Here is a 17,198-nt window from a genome sequence, read left to right on the forward strand (position 1 = left end):
TTAAGTAACCTCCATGGAGCATCCATGGAGTATCCTATGGGTTTAACCCAACTTGATTATCCATGGAGCTTTGGCCCACTATATAAGTTATGGATGATTTACACAATCAACCCATATATTTAATTAGTCTTCTTTTGATCACATAATTAATTCTAAATTAATTGTTGATCAATACTAATTAAATATTATTATTCTTATTATTAATATATTAGAACTTATAATATATTAATAACCATAAGTGTCTTATTTCTCTCATTTAGTCTATCCAAGTGCATGATGCCATGCAACCCAAATGGACCATGCCTGGTCGGGTCAAGTACATACCAAATATAGTTATGGACTTAGACACTAATCCAACATCTAGGAGTTTCTAAACCAATTAAAACCTAATTAAATATTTCGTTTTTCATGGTGGAAATTGGTGAATCGTCATTCACCTACCTTCAAATATCTTATAGCTTAGATTACGGCATCCCTCTTCTAAGTTATAAAATATTGTGTTGGGTCCTAGCCTTAATATTACAATTGGGTGTTTTGTTAAGGGCTATCTCTATATCTAATCTAATCTATTCCCTCTTCTTTTCAGATGTCTTCCAATAACAATGCTTCTGGCTCAAACCCTACTAGCTCCTTCTCTCTCATGAATCTTTGTGGGAGAGTCATCTTTGATGGGTCCAACTTTACAGATTGGATCAGAAACATCAGGATGGTCACTCAGTATGAGAACAAAGAATATGTTCTCGACAAGGAGCTGAAGGTACCCGAGCCAACTGCAACTCCTGAAGAGCTTGCTGAATATGAGGTACATGAAAGAGATGCTACAAAAGTGGCATGCATCATGATGGCCACCATGACAGCCGAGCTCCAAAAGTCCTATGAGGAATATTATCCTTTTGAGATGAACCAGGACTTGATGGACCGCTACCATCAAAGTGCTCGTCAAGAGCGATATGAAATAATCTCCTCCAAGATAACAACCCGAATGAAGGATGGTGAACCCATCACGGGCCACATGCAGAAAATGCAAAGGTATGTGGACCGTTTACTAAAGCTGAATGTGAACTTCCATGAGGAGTTAGCAATAGACATCATTTTGCACTCCTTGCCATCGTGTTATGATCAATTCCGCATGACATATCACATGAACAAGGAAGAAGTCACCCTCAGCAAACTTCAAGGACTCTTGAAGATCGCCGAAAGTGGTCTAAAGGGTAAGTCGGTTGTTACTACTCCTACTCCTACTCCAACTACGGCCAATGTCTTGGCAATCGGGCATGGCAAAGGGAAGAAGAGAAAGAACCCTTCTAAGGGTACCAAGGGTAAGACCCTTGAAGGCTCCTCTTCAAGCAAAACCAAGAAAGGGTTTGTCACTCCTTCTGCTAACCCTAATGAGGCTGAATGCTTCTATTGCCATGAAAAGTCGCACTGGAAGCGAAACTGCCCAAAGTACTAGCAAGATTTGAAGGATGGGAAAGTAAAACCCAACCATGCAGGAATATACACTATATTTTCTAATAACTCACCTCATTTTAAGTCTTGGGTCCTTGATACAGGTTGTGGTATTCACATATGTTGTGATTTGCAGGGACTAAAAAGAAGTGAGAATGTGGAGCAGGGAAAGATAAACTTGATCATGGGAAACAGGAAAGCTTCACCTGTCACCAAGATAGGAGTTTATTCATTAGTGCTAAATAGTGGGTTTACATTAGATTTGAATAAATGTTATTATTCGCCAGAAATGGCAAGAAATGTTATTTCCTTTCATACATTGTATAAACAAGGTTTTACCTTTTGTTTTGATAATAATAATGGTAGTATTGATGCTTTCTTTAATAATGTTCTTTATTTTAAAGCATTACCTTGTGATGGCGTGTATGAAACTGTATCTGTTGTAGATAATCTAGGAAATAATGTATTGTGTATTAACTCTTCCACTAGCTTAGATAAAGCATCCTTATGGTATTGTCGTCTTGGACATGTAAGCAAGAAATGCATAGGCCAACTCCAAAAGGATGGAGTCTTGGAGTCATTTGACCTAAAGTCAGATGATAGTTGTGAATCTTGTTTGCTTGGTAAAATGAAAAAGTCACCTTTTACTGGCACTTGTGCTAGGGGTGAAGGTTTTTTGGACCTCATACACACGGATGTGTGTGGACCCTTCAGAACCGCCACAAGAGATGCTAATCGGTTCTATGTGACTTTTACTGATGATTTTAGTAGATATGGATATGTCTACCTAATCAAGCATAAGTCAAAAACCTTTGAGAAATTCAAAGAGTTTAAGCAAGAAGTGGAGAATCAGTTGGGCAGGAACATTAAGATGCTTCGATCCGATCGTGGTGGTGAGTATCTTAGTACTAAGTTCCTTGACTATCTTAAGGAATGTGGGATTGTCTCACAATTAACACCTCCTAGGACACCACAGCTGAATGGTGTAGCTGAGAGGCGCAATCGGACCTTGTTGGACATGGTTCGTTCCATGATGAGTCGAGCTTCGCTACCAATCTCATTTTGGGGGTATGCCTTAGAGACTGTCGCCTATATCCTTAATCTAGTCCCTACAAAGAAGGTTGCCAAAACACCTCACGAGGTGTGGACTGGAAAAGTTCCCAATCTAGACCACATCAAGATTTGGGGTTGCGAGGCTTTCGTGAGACGCGAGACTCACGATAAGCTCGAACCCCGAAGCGAAAGGTGTATTTTCATCGGCTACCCACAGAAATCCTTTGGTTACATCTTCTACAGACCCAGTGATAATGTGGTCTTTGTAGCAAGAAGAGGATTCTTTCGAGAGAGAGAATTCATGAGCCAAGGAGACAGTGGGAGGCAAATTGACCTTGAGGAAATTCAAGAGTCAAGTGATGAAGGAACCTCAAAACCTAGCCCTCAACCTGAGGAGGAAACTCCTGTTGAGCCGACTGAAGAATCTATACCTCTGAGGCGTTCCACCAGAGTTAGGAATGCACCTGAGCATTATTATGGTTTTCATATTACTGCAGAAGGTGAGACACTTATCAGTGATAACACACTGGTAAATCTGGATGAGCCTAACAGCTACACGGAAGCCATGGCAGGCCCTGAGGCTGCTAAATGGAAAGAGGCTATGGATAGCGAGATACAGTCCATGTATGACAATCAAGTTTGGAACTTGGTTGACAATGTACCTGATCGTAAGATAGTTGGGTGCAAATGGATCTTCAAGAAGAAGACCGACATGGATGGTAATGTACACACTTATAAGGCACGACTGGTTGCAAAGAGTTATTCTCAAACTCCGGGAGTTGATTATGATGAGACCTTTTCACCAGTGGCCAAGATTAAGTCTATTAGGTTTCTGTTAGCCATTGCTGCATTTCATGATTATGAAATATGGAAAATGGATGTCAAAACCGCTTTCCTTAATGGAAACTTGGCTGAAGATGTTTACATGGTTCAGCCAGAGGGTTTTGTCAGTACAGAGTACCCCAGTAGAGTGTGTAAGCTCGAGAAATCCATTTATGGATTAAAACAGGCACCTCGCAGATGGAATCTTTGATTTGATGAGAAAGTCGAAGAATTTGGCTTTTCAAGGAGTGAAGATGAATCTTGTGTCTATATCAAGGCTAGTAGGAGTATAGTCAACTTTTTGGTACTGTATGTGGATGTCATACTACTCATAGGAAATGACATCCCAACCCTGCAGGAAGTAAAGTCCTGGCTTGGGAAGTGTTTCGCTATGAAGGACCTTGGAGAAGCTGCCTATATCCTAGGGATAAGGATTTTAAGAAACAGGAGTAAAAGACTAATTGGACTTAGTCAAAGCACCTATGTGGACAAAGTGTTGAAAAGGTTCAACATGCATAACTCCAAGAAAGGAGAGTTACCCATCCAGAGTAACGCCAGATTGAGTAAGACACAAAGCCCTAGTACTGAGGCAGAGATAGCAGAAATGAGCCGAATACCTTATGCTTCAGCTGTAGGATCGATCATGTATGTTATGACGTGTACTCGACCTGATGTAGCCTTTGCTTTGAGCATGGTTAGCAGGTATCAGGGGAACCCTGGCAAGGCACACTGGACTGCGGTAAAGAATATCCTCAAGTACCTACGGAGGACTAAGGACTGGGTCCTTACCCTCGGTGGCAGTAAGGACTTGAGAGTTGTAGGGTACAGTGATGCTAGCTTTCAGACTGACAGGGATAATTTCCGCTCTCAGTCGGGCTGGGTCTTTACTCTAAACGGAGGGGCAATTACTTGGAAAAGTTTCAAGCAGGAGACAGTGGCTGATTCCACTTGTGAATCAGAGTATATAGCAAAAAGCGAGGCAGCAAAGGAGGCTATATGGCTAAAGAACTTCATCGGAGACCTTGGAGTTGTACCAGCTATAAAGGAGCCAATGGAGATTTTCTGTGACAGCAATAGTGCGGTTGCCTTAGCCAAGGAACCAAGAGATCATGGGAGATCCAGACACATTGACAGAAAATATCATTTCATCAGACATCGAATAGAAGAAGGAATCCTCGTGGCGAAGAGGGTATCATCGGATGAGAACCCAGCAGATCCCCTCACGAAGGGACTGACTCGGGCTAAGCATCTCCAGCATGCTCGGAGCATAGGGCTGAAGGATGATATTAGTTTTAGTAGTTAGATAATCTTGAAATTTGTAAAATGTAATTGACATTTAATGATAAATAAAAGCTGTTATTTATGAGTAAAGTGTTTCTATCTCTTGTCAATCGTTTACTATTATTTCTTTTTGCATGTTTTGACTTCCAGAATAATTATGTTATGGTTTATATCATATTATTCAAACTCTCCACAGTCGGTCATATGTTGGAAGTAGATATGAATCAAGACTGTCATGGGTTGGCTTGTAGAGGTCTAAGATGTTAGACAAAGCGGGGCTACAACACTCATGAGTGCTCATAAGTTCTGAGTATTGGATTCAACCCACGCTCACTTGTATCACTTCATGGAATTTATCTCGAGTGATCGTGAGACAGTAATATCATATAAGTCTTCAAACCTAGAGATATGATTTGTTGCCTATGAGTTGGTTATGCATTGATTGCACGAAAACGCATTGGTAACTCGATGTTATAAACCGTGCTTTTATGTGTAATTCAACAAGTAGTAGAGCAAACATATGAGTCGAAGTTTATCTGTTCCTTCTAGGATTAGAAGCGATATTTGGGCCCCTCGATGATTTTGTTTTGACCTATGTAACGTGCCCGGTCAGAACTAAATTGATGTGTTCAGTTAAGTTCTATGTTAAACAAATCGGAAATCGGGAAACAAATGCTGGACAATAAGCAAGACCTTGTTCCATGTATTTGTCCGGCTGATATCTAGAACAGAGGATTATATGATCACTTATCTAAAATGGCGCTTCATAGTTCAACAGAGTTTAAAGAGCTACGATTGCTGATCGGTTCCTGAAGTCATACTTGCAACTATAGTTATTAGACTTATCCAAGTGGGAGACTGTTGGATATAGTGTCTAAGTCCATAACTATATTTGGTATGTACTTGACCCGACCCGGCATGGTCCATTTGTGTTGCACTTCACCCGAACAATTTATGGATAATCGTTTGAGAATAGTATAAGTTATGATTTATTAATATATTATAAGTCCTAATATATTAATATAAAATCATATTATTTTAATTAGTATTGATCTATAATTAATTTAGAATTAATTTAGAGATCAAAAGTATGACTAATTAAATATGGGCTCTTGTATTTATATAGTGTGGGCTAATGCTTATTTGGAATGGGCTAGGCTTGCATGGAAAGTCCATGGATACTCCATGGAGCTTTAACCCATGGATCTCATGGAAATGAAAAGACATGGGTATTAAGGTTTACATGGATGTAACCCTAATCCACCACACTATATAAAGGAGGCTTTGGTTCTTGAAATTGTACTAGTTGATGTGTGTAAACCAAGAGGGCCGATTTCAAGAAGTTTGTGACTATTCTCTCAAGTTTCCAAGTTTGTGGTGATTTGTGACTTCCATTTGAGGCATCCACATTATTGGTGCTAGGCTCTCAAACTCCAAGCAATCAACTACTACTACAAGGTAAGTAATTCTACTAGTTTTATTTGATTCAAGTACCCCATGCCATGCTAGTTAGGATAAGAACCTTGGAAAAATAATTGTTTGCATGTATCTTAGTCAAACATAGATCCAAGGTTTCTAGGGTTGCATGTACACCATAGGAGTGTTAGAATGCTCAAAACCCATCAGAAGCAAGGACGAAGAAGAGCTTGTAGATCTAGAAGTTTGGCACCATTTATGACTCTTTGAAGGTATAAAGTTTAATCCTTGATCATTGTATGCTTATATCTAGGTTTAGGCTAGAAAATGGTATCTTTTGGTCCCATAGTTTGGATTCTTGGAGTTGAGAAACTTCAGATCATATGAGCTGTCCTTTTGAGGTCTTGGAGGTGTTTTGAGTCATAAAAATCAGATCTTGATGGTTAAGCCTCAACTATGCAAGTGTTAGGAACTATCCAAGTGTGCTTATGGACTTTATTCATGTTTTGAGCCCCATCCTTGCATGCAAAAGCTTAAAGTTTGCAACTTTACGGCTTAGGACATTTTTAGGGGCCTCAATCTAAGTTTTGGACGTTAGGTCTTAATGGATTAAGACATGGAAGTGAGATTCGGTTGGCAGACCAGTAACCCATGCGTACTCCAGTGTACGCTGCGCGTACTGCGTCAGCGTTTCGACCCCTGGTCAACACCAGCGTACACTGGGTGTACAAGCCAAGTACGTCGCACGTATGCAGTCAGTGAGCCTAGAAGGTTTTTAGGCTCGTTTGGTGTTGGTCTTTGAACTTGAGTAAGTTGGGCCTCGGGCCCACCTGATTGTAGCAAGTCATTTTTGGGCCTAAGGACATCTTTGGGGTTCTTGAGCCATATTGGGCCTTAGAGGCCCTATAGTGGGCATGGATTCCTTTTTGGGTTTTTGTGGATTTCGGCCTTGGAGGAAGGGAGGCTCGTTAAGGCAAAGGTAAAGGAGCCCTTTTGTCTTAAGTCACGAATTGGGGTTTTGGACCTTCGGTTTAGAATGTGACCTAATTTCTAATTAAGCATTTATGCTTGTACTATAGCGAGAGGAGTTCGTGAGTTATCCGCTAAGTGTGATTTGATACCCACAGTCTGAGGTGATTCTTCCTTCACAGTAGCCGTGGGTCGAAGGCACCAAAGCCGACCCACTAGTTTATGTTATAGTGTGATGATTGTCTTTGTGATAATTGCCAGTTATGCCAGTATTTTCTTGATGACTCTGTGATTTCTATTATGATATTATGTGGTAGTAGTAGGGGGTGAAATAGACCTAATATCCGGTTGAAATAGACCGAAGGGGATTGCAAGCACCCAGATATGCTTGATAGTATTCGGTTGAGATAGACCGAAGGGGTAGGAAAGAACCCATATACGCTTGCCAGTATCCTGTTGAAATAGACCTAAAGGGTAGGGCGGCACCCAGATATGTCTGGTAGTATGTTCGTTTAGTATGTGCTATTTTGGGGGAACTCACTAAGATTTGTGCTTACAATTTTTAGTTTCTATTTCAGGTACTTCCAGTTCGAAGGGGAAGGGCATGAACTGATCGCACCGCATCACTCTATCTTTTTCTACACATAGTGATTTTGGGATTTGTACTCTGATAACATCTTAGAAAATGACTCTTTCGAATATTTTGATATCAGTTTCTTATGAATTGAATGAATTTAAAAACAAAATTTTATATGTATTTTTGGAGATGTTACAAGTTGGTATCAGAGCCTTATTTTGAGGGATTCAGGCATACTCTCGGGTGTGTCTGGACTTAAATCGAGGGTTTGGTAGGTTTTTCACAAAAAGAAACATTTAAATATAAGGATTTTTATATAAGACAAGGGGTGTGATGCGTGCAATCGACCGAGCTCAAGTAAGTTTTCCCAAAATACCCATACAATTTATATGTTTTATGATATGATATGAGAAATGCATGCTAGATTAGGGGCTAAGGATCTGCTCAGGATTGCATGATAGAATGCTAGGAGAGATGCCTTTATGTGCCTATCTGTATGAGCTTTTAGATTTGAATGCTAGTATTGATGGGTTTCGATCAATACATCATTCCTATGGTGTACATGCAAACCCTAATAGCTTTTGGATCTAGTTTGTCTAATGAACATGCAATTAAATATCCAAAGCTATAAACCCTAGATCTATCATATAAGAACTGAAATAAGGGTTTAGTAATTACCTTTTATTGTTATATAGTAATAACAATCAATTCCTTGCTTTGATTGGCTTCAGAAAGCTTAGTGCCTCAAGTGTTGCACCTCTAATGGAGTCACAAACACCACTAAGCAATTGGATGAAGGAGAGAAGAGAGGGGAGGCACCAAAAACGGCTGGAAACCCTAAAGGAACACTTGGCCACGTTTTTGGGGCATAGGGGTCCTTTATATACATGTAGGCTATTAGGGTTTGCAACTAGGAAACCCTAATATGACTGCTTAGGCCCTAAGCAGCCCATGAACTCCTTTAACATATCCCTTGGACGAATTCCTTATGGGCTTCCCATAGAATTCGTCCAACCTATATATTATTAGGTGATCCATAGCCCAATTGTAATTATCTTATAATTACAACTCCAGTCCCCTAAGTTTATATAATCTCTTTTAGTCACAAAATTAATTCTTAATTAATTCTTTACTAATATTAATTAAAGAATATGATTTTTCCTTTAATATATTATTCTTATAATATATTAATAAATCATAATTAAACCTTTCTCTCCTTAATTCATCCTACATATTGCTATGGTGAAGGCAACCGAAAAGGACCATGCTCATAATCGGGTCAAGTACATACCAAAATAGTTATGGACTTAGACACTAATCCAACAGTCTCCCACTTGGATAAGTCTAATAACTATTTTGCATAACTTCATGTGACAACCCGAAATTTTCTATCCTGTACAGTCAAACACTTCATGGAAAGTCAAACTAATTCCTGCCATCATTTAGCACAATTTAGAGTCTGTTTGAGCATTCTGAGCCTTGTACACTTAAGGAATAAGTGTCGGGGTTTATCTGCTGGATCTATAGTGCAAAGAACGAGCCTGAAACACTTTGACCTGGAGTTCACGGCCACCACATGGGATTTTACGGCCGTAAACTCCATGTGGGCCGTAAACTCACCTTATATGGTGAAAGTTAGGCCATTAGTTCATTACTTTCATTTCCTTGGCCCAAATCCTCTCAAGTATCATCCCGATCTTCGTCCCCGATCTTCAAAAATCGTAAGTTTCTTGCCCTAACTAGTTGATATCTTAGATGATCTAGTGATCTTACATGATTTCATCCGTGAAATCATTCCATTTTGTAGATCTTCAAGTTCCACCAAGAATACCAAGAACACACACTCGTATTCTTGGCCAAAACGACTAGTTCAAGCTCCTAGATCGTAAGTACTCTTGTTCCAACTCATTGTACACTAGGTTTATCATGTTTAGAGCCTAGAAATCACAAAGAAAGACAAGATCAAAGGAGTTTACGGCCAAGACATGTTCTTGGGCCGTAAACCCCTATAAGTGGGGCAAATTGCACCCTAGACCTTTCCTAAGCCTTGGATGCTAGTCTTGATCCTTCCTTGGAGTGTTTAGGACCTTAAACAACAAACAAAACATACCCCCATAGTAGTTTACGGCCGTAAACACATAGGGAAATGGTCCTTAGGCCGTAAACTCTACAAGGTGGTGATATTGTGCCCCTAATGCTTCCAAATGACTAGAACTTAACCTAGAACCAATCACCAATGAGCTAGGAACCTCAAAACATCAAAAGGTACTTCCTACCATGAGTTTACCGCCGTAAACTCATGGGGAAGTGGTCCCCAGGCCGCAAACTCAATATAAGGTCATTCTTGGACCTTAAACCCACCTAGCATCTTGTTTAAGCCTTGGAACACTTAACCACTTAAGACATGATAGCTTTAAGCCTCATTTGGTGACCCATTTGAGAGTTTACGGCCAGGAATAAACTCCCCTGGGCCGTAAACTCCAACAAGTATGGTCTATGGACCATAAACTCACTTACAAAGCCTTATACTCCTTTGTGGCAACCCAATAGCCTCCTAACACTTTGACCAAAGTGTTTTCCACGCCTTACAATGTTTATACTTGTCTAATTAGTGTTATAATCACTAATTGAATATATACATATGTCTTCATAAGTTATTAGGATCATTGTGTGTGTTTAAGTCTTCACTTGACACCAAGCACTTGTCCGACAGGTGAGTTCATACCCCTTAATCAACCTTTTAAATGATTTTAAATGCTTTAATAGGGGGGGGGGAATACAAGTAGAAAACAGCATGTTATAGAATCAATCACATGTGATTTATAACTGTGTTTTCAACCAACTGATTTCACATACTTCAAAATGTGATAAAAACAAGGATCTTCAGTCCTGTTATACTTTGTTATCAAATTAATTACTTTTGAAATGTTTTATAAGATGACATCAAGTCATCATTATTATTGTTTAAAACTCTTAAATGTTTTACAAAACCTCTTTCAACTTATTTTTAAAACCATATCTATACACTTATGTTTCATGTATATATGTATTGATATGAGAGCTTTCATTCTTCCTTCAGTTCCAACACTCTTGGGTAGCAAGGGTGTATAAACCTACTTGGACACTCAACTTACATTCTAGTAAACTATTATAGGTATAGTTTAGGGGATACAAAACATTATTCCTACTACAAGGAATTACACCAAAGTCAGTTCATTCATGAGTCTATACTAATACATCAATATGAAGAGATACTAATACATCAATATGAAGAGATACTAATACATCAATATGAAGAGATACTAATACATCAATATGATGAGATACAATTACATGGATACTTGTACATAGATACTTCTACATGGATACTGTTACATTGATACTATATGATGAGATACATTTACATATTATATGTGTAGATACTATTATATATGTACGGGACTAACCATTCTACACCCAGCTGTTAACTACAGAGGGAAAATGCACATCGACGGATGTCTATGGTTAATACTATTCGGCATCTTCCATGTCGTGTTTATCGTAGTACCAAAGGATAATACTTAAATGATTATATAATTTCCCTTTTACTTTTATTTTGTGACACATTCACATAAACGATGAGGTAGACTATATATTTATAATAATAGTCACATGGGAAAAACTTTCATTTACACAGAAATGCAAACTTCAAAGCATTCGGGTCTTGGTAGAAGACTACCTTTTATACTAGTAGGAAATATGGGATTTTCTAGGGTTTTCACACTTATATCAAATGTTTCATCAACAATTGCATGTCTTTCATATCAACTTTCCAAATTAATGACACCATAATACTTATGAATTCACCAGCTTTATGCTGATCTACACTTTCAAAATAACTTGTATTCTCTGGTCACCAGTAGACAGGTACGAGGACCAGGTTTTGAGAAGACGGAGCACAGACAAGACTCGTCCTTTATCTTGATTACATATTTTGGTGTCTTATTACTATGAAAGAACACTCATGTATTAAAACTTTACTTTTAATGCAATGGATGATGTTGTTGCTTGTTTACTACTTTGCACTGTTATGATACTTTACATGACGTCCTCCGCCCCAGAACGTTTCCGTCGTTCTCGGTTTTGGGGTGTGACAGATTGGTATCAGAGCATTGTTTATAGTGAATTGAGTATATCAACCCATAAAAGATATACTAACTATAAATACAATGGGATTAAAACACTCTGACCAAGAGTTGATACTTTTAAATAATAAAATATTTAATTAAGTATACGTGCCTGCATTCATACTAAAATCAGTGTCACAATGACAAGAACAAAAGTATTACGATTGTTGAATATCACAAGTAAGCTTGGGGATGTATGGTCAGTCCTGGGAGTGGCATAGCCGGATCAACTACGCTGGTCCGAGGAGTGATTTGCATATGCCCAAGAATGGTTGTGATGTGGCAACAAGTCTAAAAACTTACCAACACTACCACAATGAAATACCATAGGGGTATTTTGTATTACTGAAATTACTTATCTGAGAACTAAATAGATCCTTATCAATAGGTCAATAGTTGCTTAGTGGATACATTAAAATTATACGTATCGAGGACGTCATAGACTCAGAATCTGTGAATCTTTGCTTTATTTCCTGTCCTCGTTTGGTTGTGGGCTTAAATTTAGGGTCACTTATTCGAAGGTCTATCTTGTCCTAAATACATATAACTAGTATGCACTAAACAAGTATTGAAGTATCTGATAAAGATCATCTTATAATTATCTAATTAGTACGTCTATTTAGTTATTTCTTATCCCTTTTTCTCGCGTAGATATCATGGCTGGATTCCATCCCCACGACAACCCGTACTACCCTAACCACGGTAATGTTGGATGGCTCGGAGAGGAGCCAGAGAATGATCACCCAATCCCTATGGATGGTCACCAAGCTGAAGGCCTTGCTGATAATTCTGACTCCGAACCTGAAGTGGAGAACCTACCCCCGATGGCTCTTGTTCCAAATCCTAACCCTCGTCCGGCTTTTCAAGGCCCGACGCCTCCGTGGGTGGAAAGCTTGGAAACATGGAGCCAAGGGCAGGATCAACCCATGCTACTTAATGGAGACCGAAGCTTTTATGACCTAAGCGAGGGGGGCTCAGCAGACAGAGTCTTGCCAATCCTGGTCCACAGAGTGGCCCGAAATGAGATTCAAGGCAGGACAGCCCTCCATCAAATCACGGAAGTTGTCACCAATGCGAGAATGCATATGATTCGCACCATTCGCCTGGAAGATGCTCGTGAGAGATCTGAGAGAGACCATGAAACCCTGCTGCAAACACTGGCTGAATCACGAGCCAAATCCGTAGAACTCCGAGTACGCCAGAGGGTATACGAAAGACACCTGCTTGATATGGAACGTCAACTGGCTGACCTAAGGGTTCACCAGAGGGATGACCGTCACCAGTAGTAAGATGTCTTACTTTCTTTCCCTGTTAAAAAGGAATCGTTTTCTTGTCTATGTCCTATGTGGCATTTTTCTACGTAACTATCTTGTACTGTAAGTACTTTTAGGCCAAAACTTTCCTACTCCGGATATGATGTAAGACCTTCTACAAGGTCAATTTTCCCAAGCTTATTACATCTTAAACATCAATGATATTGACAGTCGGCATATTTCTGTGTCACCCTTTGATCAAATACTTTCATCATACTATCGTTGGAGTCTATCTAAAACCCACTCTAGTCAAGCAATTGGACTAGGGTAATTTATCTCCGGGATCATTCCCAATTCTCTATCAAAGGTTGGATCATGTTATTCACCGACCAATGGTACCCCGGTTTGAACGAAAAACGTCATGAGACCATTCTACGAACTTACTTCTATTCTGTACTAGGACTACATCATAGGGATGTAGGTCAAACCCTCGAGAACTTATTTCTAGTCTTTACATAAACGATCGGAATACATCTAGGTTCAACCATAACCGCTCACGAATTCATTTTCTTCCCATGTTACAGAATCATGTCGTCATCCGGAAATAGTCAGCCGAACAACGAAACCCCTATCCTTCATATCGATGCAGCTACCTTTCAAGCTGCAATCTCAGCGGCCGTGACAGCTGTTCTGACTCACCTTAACGCTAACAACGCAAATGTTAGCGGAATGGTTATCAATAATTCCAATGAAGGTAACAACCAAGTACACCCACGAGTAACGAACTACCACAACACTCCGAATCTCAAGCCCGAGAATAACAAACGAAAGTTCAGGGATAGAGCTAAAGGCAAATCACCCCAAGGGGCGAGCAAAAGACAACAACCTGTGGCAGCCTTCGCGGCCACGGCATCTGTACCTCCTACTGCCATTCCTTCTAGTATCCCAGTTATCCCTAACCCAGCCAGACAGTATGCTGGCAATCTCCCATATTGCAACAAATGCAACTATCACCATCATGGACCTTGTCGGGAAATGCAGTGCTTAAACTGCAACAAAAAGGGACACACCATCCGTTACTGCAAGACTCGGATCCAGCACATTACTTCAACCACCAATGTTGAAATTTCTCGGATATGCCATCTATGTGGTGTAATGGGACATTTCAAAAGGGACTGCCCAACAGAGAAGGGTGACGGGGGAACAGGAGGAGTTTGACCCCAGAACAACAAAAGACAGCAAAGGACCCTACTATAATATAGGTTCGCTTCCAATCGGCAGTATTTTGTATGCTTTCAACCTGTTTAAAACTAGTCCAACTCGAGTCTTATCTTTTGCGAGATCCCGTCATTCAAAGGGACCCTCGTGCTGCGTATACTTACCTTTTGTAGTATACCTTCTTCGCAACAGTAGTCTTGTAGCTAATCTAAAGTACTGTAACTCTATTAAAAGTTGCACTGTTATGTTTTGTCTGTAACACCTTTTGGATCTAATCTAATGCCTTTATGTTTCCGAGTAGTCCGATACTATCAGATAACTTGAGTCATTTCGACCCTAGCAATGCCAGTTTCGTGCGTAAATCTCTTTCTCCGAAATCGTCTTTCTAGCAAAACCGTCATTCAGAACATCCTGGAGGTACGCGACTTTCCCAACATCTTTCCAGAAGAACTCCCAGGATTACCACCACAACACCAAGTCGAGTTCAGAATCGACTTAGTGCCAGGGGCTACTCCCGTAGCCAAATCTCCATACAGTCTAACACCCACCGAGCTGCAAGAACTGTCAGGTCAAACCTAACGAACTACTCAGCAATGAAATTGAAGGACCAAGCTCCTCACCATGGAGAGCTCCGGTCTTGTTCTTCAAGGAGAAAGACAAATTGTTTCGTAGGACCATCGACTTCAGAGACCTCAACAATATTTCCATTAGAAATCATTATCTCTGCCTCGTATAGATGAGTTGGTTGACCAACCGCCAGGAACGAATTACCTTTCAGAAATGGACCTGAGATCCGAATATCACCAGTTTTGAGTTTTAGTGAAGGATGTCCCGAGCACAATCTTCCAAACTCGATGCGGACACTACGAGTCCGTAGTGATACCCCTCGGATAGGACCAATACGCCCGTAGTATTCACGAACTTAATGAATAGGGTACGCCTTTCTTACTTGGATCAGTTCGTCATTGTCGTTGTAAATGACTTACTTATCTACCCTCGTAGTAAGAAGGAAACCATAAGGAGCAGCTACCACAAACCATGGAAACAATACGATCAGAGAAGCTTTACACAAAGTTCTCTAAATACGAGTTTTGGAATTGAAGAGTCAAATTCCTAAGACACACTATTAGTGATGTGGGAATTCTGGAGGACCGTTTCAATTAACCAAAACCGTTGAGAATTTGTCAACACCGAAGACGCCGACGGTAATTCGCCAAATTCTAGGTCTCGCTGACCTACAGTCGTAGTTCATTTAGAACTCCTCGCAAATTACGGAACCTTTTACGGCTTTGACCCAGAAGGGAGCAACCCTTGACTGGGAAGAGAAGCAAGAGGAAGAAACCTTTGGAATTCCAAGTGAGAGACCAAATTCTCTTGGAAGTCTCACTCTGGGAAGGCTTAATACGCTTCGGAAAGCATGGAAAGCTAAAATCCAAGATAGTTTTGACCTCCGAGATTCTGGCCAGAATCGGCCCTGTAACTCACAAACTCAATCTACCCCGCGAGCTTAGTAACGTACATTATACCCTCCACGTCTCGAACTTGCAGAAGTATCTATCCGACGAGACTCTTGTAATCCCACTCGACGAGATCGAGTTCCACAAGAGCCTCACCTTCGTGGACGAACCATAGTGACCATGGACCGAGAGGTCAGGCGAACGAAGCAACACTGCTTCCCATTAGTGAAGGTTCGCTGGAATGCCAACCGAGGACCTGAATTCACTTGGGAGCACGAGAATAAATCGATTAGGAAGTATCCCCACTCCTTGGCTCGATTATTCATGCCTACTCCTTTATCTAAACTCTAATTTCGGGATGAAATTCCCTCTAACAGGGGCATGATGTGACAACCCAAAATTTTCTATCCTGTACAGTCAAACACTTCATGGAAAGTCAAACTCATTCCTGCCATCATTTAGCACAATTTAGAGTCTGTTTGAGCATTCTGAGCCTTGTACACTTAAGGAATAAGTGTCGGGGTTTATCTGCTGGATCTATAGTGCAAAGAACGAGCCTGAAACACTTTGACCTGGAGTTCACGGCCACCACATGGGATTTTACGGCCGTAAACTCCATGTGGGCCGTAAACTCACCTTATATGGTGAAAGTTAGGCCATTAGTTCATTACTTTCATTTCCTTGGCCCAAATCCTCTCAAGTATCATCCCGATCTTCGTCCCCGATCTTCAAAACTCGTAAGTTTCTTGCCCTAACTAGTTGATATCTTAGATGATCTAGTGATCTTACATGATTTCATCCGTGAAATCATTCCATTTTGTAGATCTTCAAGTTCCACCAAGAACACCAAGAACACACACTAGTGTTCTTGGCCAAAACGACTAGTTCAAGCTCCTAGATCGTAAGTACTCTTGTTCCAACTCATTGTACACTAGGTTTATCATGTTTAGAGCCTAGAAATCACAAAGAAAGACAAGATCAAAGGAGTTTACGGCCAAGACATGTTCTTGGGCCGTAAACCCCTATAAGTGGGGCAAATTGCACCCTAGACCTTTCCTAAGCCTTGGATGCTAGTCTTGATCCTTCCTTGGAGTGTTTAGGACCTTAAACAACAAACAAAACATACCCCCATAGGATTTTTCGACCGTAAACACATAGGGAAATGGTCCTTAGGCCGTAAACTCTACAAGGTGGTGATATTGTGCCCCTAATGCTTCCAAATGACTAGAACTTAACCTAGAACCAATCACCAATGAGCTAGGAACCTCAAACATCAAAAGGTACTTCCTACCATGAGTTTACGGCTGTAAACTCATAGGGAAGTGGTCCCCAGGCCGCAAACTCAATATAAGGTCATTCTTGGACCTTAAACCCACCTAGCATCTTGTTTAAGCCTTGGAACACTTAACCACTTAAGACATGATAGCTTTAAGCCTCATTTGGTGACCCATTTGAGAGTTTACGGCCAGGAGTAAACTCCCCTGGGCCGTAAACTCCAACAAGTATGGTCTATGGACCATAAACTCACTTACAAAGC

This window comes from Lactuca virosa, chromosome 4 (genome assembly GCF_052849685.1).
Source record: "Lactuca virosa cultivar CGN04683 chromosome 4, Lactuca_virosa_CGN04683_v6, whole genome shotgun sequence".
In the NCBI taxonomy this organism is placed as follows: Eukaryota; Viridiplantae; Streptophyta; class Magnoliopsida; order Asterales; family Asteraceae; genus Lactuca; species Lactuca virosa.